General features: G+C 37.6%; 1 pseudogene; it reads left to right on the top strand.

The window, feature by feature from the left end:
• The first annotated feature begins 2,759 nt into the window (after window positions 1-2,759).
• LOC103212294 lies at window positions 2,760-3,696 on the top strand (annotated as a pseudogene).
• The last annotated feature ends 260 nt before the right edge of the window (window positions 3,697-3,956 follow it).

Here is a 3,956-nt window from a genome sequence, read left to right as displayed (position 1 = left end):
CATAAGCAGCCCTTCTTTCTCCCATGATTGTTCTCTCCAAGACATGTATCTACTTGATATGCCTGTATTTTGTTTGGCTGGAAACCACAGGTGTGGGTTCAATTCCAGACTTGAAGGGCAGCTAGGACCCATAGTCTCAGTGGTTCCACCAGGCTCTATCAGACCAGCAAACCTGGTCCTCCCCCCCTTTTTTTTTTCTCCAAATGATTTTGAGTTTTGTTCCACATTATTCTACCTCTCTATCAAGATCTTCTACATAGATCCCATTCCAAGTGGATGACAGTGGTAGTCGGGCACCATCTAGTTCTTCTGGTCTCATAACTGTACAGGCTACAGATTGGATGGTGTACCAGTCACTAGGACTAATTATTTCCATGAATTTTGGTTTTCTTCATTCATGCTTGCTTTGGATGAAGAGAGACCCAGTGTTGCATCTAGATGGCACCTTGCTAGCTTTTAAGATCCCAGTCACTACTCACCAAAGTAGGAGGTGGAACAATGTTTTGCATAGTATATTATGCCAATTGAGCTTGATGTCCGCTATATGCTAAATTTCTTGACATAGACAAATAAGTGTCTCCAGAGCTGCATCTGTTGTTGAAACATCTCACTGGATTTTCTGTCACTCACTGGAGCCTATTTTTTCACTAGTTCCTTCAATGCAGCTTTAATTTCTTCCATAAATCTTATTGGTTCTTCATCATATGCTACCTCTTGAACTGACTGAAAGTCTACCAATTGTTTTTAGTACAGTGACTCTTTGTATTCCTTCCATCTTCTTTTGATGCTTCCTACCCATTAATGTTTTGCCCATATAATCCTTCATTACAGAAATTTGAGGCTTAAATTTTTTCTTCAGTTGATTCAGCTTGATAAATGCAAAACATGTTCTTCCCATTTGTTTTTCTAATTCCAGGTCTTTGGATATCTCCTTATAACACTTTATTTTGTCTTCTCAAGGCACCCATTGGAATCTTCTGTTCAGCTCTTTTATTTCAACACCTCTTTCTTTCACTTAAGTTACTCTCTGTTCAAGAGCAAGTTACAGAGTCTCTTCTGATATCCATTTTTTTTTTCTTCCTTTATTGTCTTTTTAATGACCTTTTGCTTTCTTCAGGTATGATGTTGTTTATGTCATCCACAACTTGTCTAGTCTTCTATCATTAGTGTTCAATATGTCAAATGTATTCTTTAGAAGATCACTAAATTCAGGTGGGAATACTCAAGGTCCTATTTTGGCTCTCATGGACTTTTTGTAATTGTCTTCAGCTCCAACTTCTACTTGGGTGTGAGCTGGTGATGCTCTGTTCCATAGTCAGCTCCTGGCCTTGTTTTGACTGAGGATATTGAGCTTCTTCATTGCCTCTTTCCACAGATGTTGTCATTTTGATTCCTGTGTATCCCATCTGGCAATGAACATGTGCTTAGTCACTCTGTGCTGTTGAATAAAGGGTATTGTTATGAATAAGTTGTTGGTCTTGCAAAATTTTATCATGTGTTCTCTGGTGCCATTTTTATTACCAGGCCCACATTTTGCAACTACTGATGCTTCTTCTTCTTTTTTTTTTTTTTTTCTCCAACTTTTGCATTCCAATCAATAATAATTATAAATACATACTGATTGCATATTTGGTCAATTCAGACTGCAAAAATTTTCTTCCTCTACTGTTTTGGTTATTGGTGTGTAAAGTTAAAAGTAGTGATATTAACTGGTCTTCCTTTTAGGTGTATGGATGTTATCTTATTACTGACAGCATTATACATCAGGACAGATCTTGAAACATTCTTTTTGATGATGAATGTGATACCATTCCTCTTCAATTTGGCATTCCTGGAACAGTAGACTATATGATTATCTGATTCAAAATGGCCAATACCAGATAATTTTAGCTCATTAATTCTAGGATATCAATCTTTATGCGTTCCATTTCATTATTGGTAACTTTCAATTATCCTAGATTCAAACTTTGTACATTTCATGTTCCGATTATCAATGAATGTTTTAGTTGTTTCTTCCCATTTTGAATAGTGCCACACAGCACAGGAAGGTTCTGAAATATTTACTCCAACCACATCATTAAGGCCCACTCTTCTTTAAGGAGGCAGCTCTTTCCCATTTGTAATTTGAGTGCCTTCCAAGCTGAAGGGCTACTTTCCTAGCACTATATCAGATGATGTTTCATGACTCTTCATAAGGATTTCCAGTAATAGAATGGACTGTGTTTCACTACTCTTCATAAGCTTTTCAGTGGCCAGTTCTTGCAGAAAATGATGGCCTTATCCTTCTTCCCAGTCTCTTAGTCTTGAAGCTCTGCTGAAGCCTGCCCCCCGTAGGTGACCCTGCTGATATTTGAAATACCAGTGGCATAGTTTCCAGCCTCAAAGCAACATGCAAGTCAACACAGTCCAGCACACTGACAGATGGGTTGTAGAGGGCATTCTAAAGGTTAGTAATTTTTATGCTATTTTTTTTCAGATATATATGATTATGTGCATATTAGTGTATGCATTACAATGTAAAATATGTATCTTCCTTTAGAGCATGGTCAAAAATGTTTGAAATCCACATTTCAAACCACTTGAATGACATACTGAAAGAGAAGACAGTATGAATGTTTCTAAAATATTCATTATCAACTAAAGCAAATGAATTGCCTGGTTTCCTAACCAAAACCTATCAGAAAAATTATCCTTACGTCTTCTCAAATCTTATGTCTCTGAATTTTACACACAGGTTGGGCAGAAGTCAGGAGCCAGACATGAGAAACCATACAACACTAACCACATTCATCCTCCTGGGACTGACAGAAGATCCACAACTGCAGATTCTGATTTTTTTATTTCTGCTGTTTACCTACATGTTGAGCATAACTGGAAATTTCACCATCATCTTCCTCACATTAGTGGGTGCTCACCTTAAAACTGCCATATACTTTTTCTCCAAAATTTCTCCTTCTTAGAAATCTCTTTCACTTCTCCCTGCATTCCTAGATTCCTATACAGTATATCAACAGTGACAGGATCGTTATTTATAATGCTTGCATAAGCCAAATGTTTTCCACATACCTGTTTGGAATAACAGAATTTTTCCTCTTGGCTACCATGTCCTATGATCGTTATGTGGCCATCTGCAAACACCTGCATTACATGACCATCATGAACCACAGGTCCTGCATAAAGCTTATCTTAGGCTGCTGGTTAACTACTTTGTTGATTCTATTCCCACCCCTTAGCCTGGCATTGGGTCTGGAATTCTGTGATTCTAATATCATGGAGCACTTTTTCTGTGATATGAATCCTATCCCGAAGATCTCATGCACAGATACATGGATCATAGAACAAATGGTTCTTGGGGGCTCTGTAATGATCTTTATCATGACTCTTGTGTGTGTGGTTTTGTCCTACATATATATCATCAGAACAATTCTAAGATTCCCCTCTGCCCAACAAAGGAAAAAGGCCTTTTCCACCTGTTCTTCCCACATCATAGTGGTTTCCATCTCCTATGGCAGCTGCATCTTTGTCTATATTAAACCTTCAGCAAAAGATGAAATGGCTATCAATAAGGGGGTGACAATACTAATCACTTCCATTTCCCCCATGTTAAACCCATTTATTTACACCCTAAGGAAAAAACAAGTCAAAGAAGCTTTTAATGAGTTAGTCAAACAGGGTCTATTCCTATCAAACCATTAGAGGAATAATGACATCAAGGGCACCAAACATGTTTTCTTAAGTTTCCATCCTATTTTTTCTCTACCTGATCCATACTTAAGCCTATGTTTTGTAGCAAGTGTTATAAAATCAGTCCTTGCTTGCCTGATAAACAAACGTCTTTGACAATGATAAGCCTCAGTAAGAAAATAGGAGAACATTTGCTTCAGGAAATCTAAGTATGACTTCATGCTTAACTTTGCCTTATAAAATATTGGTGCAGAAGTGCACATCACTTTCTC

This window comes from Orycteropus afer, unplaced genomic scaffold (genome assembly GCF_000298275.1).
Source record: "Orycteropus afer afer isolate SDZICR_OR568_19922 unplaced genomic scaffold, OryAfe1.0 scaffold00908, whole genome shotgun sequence".
Lineage (NCBI taxonomy): Eukaryota > Metazoa > Chordata > Mammalia > Tubulidentata > Orycteropodidae > Orycteropus > Orycteropus afer.
The sequence above is the reverse complement of the archived record's forward strand: the minus strand, read 5'-3'. Positions and strand labels throughout refer to the sequence as shown.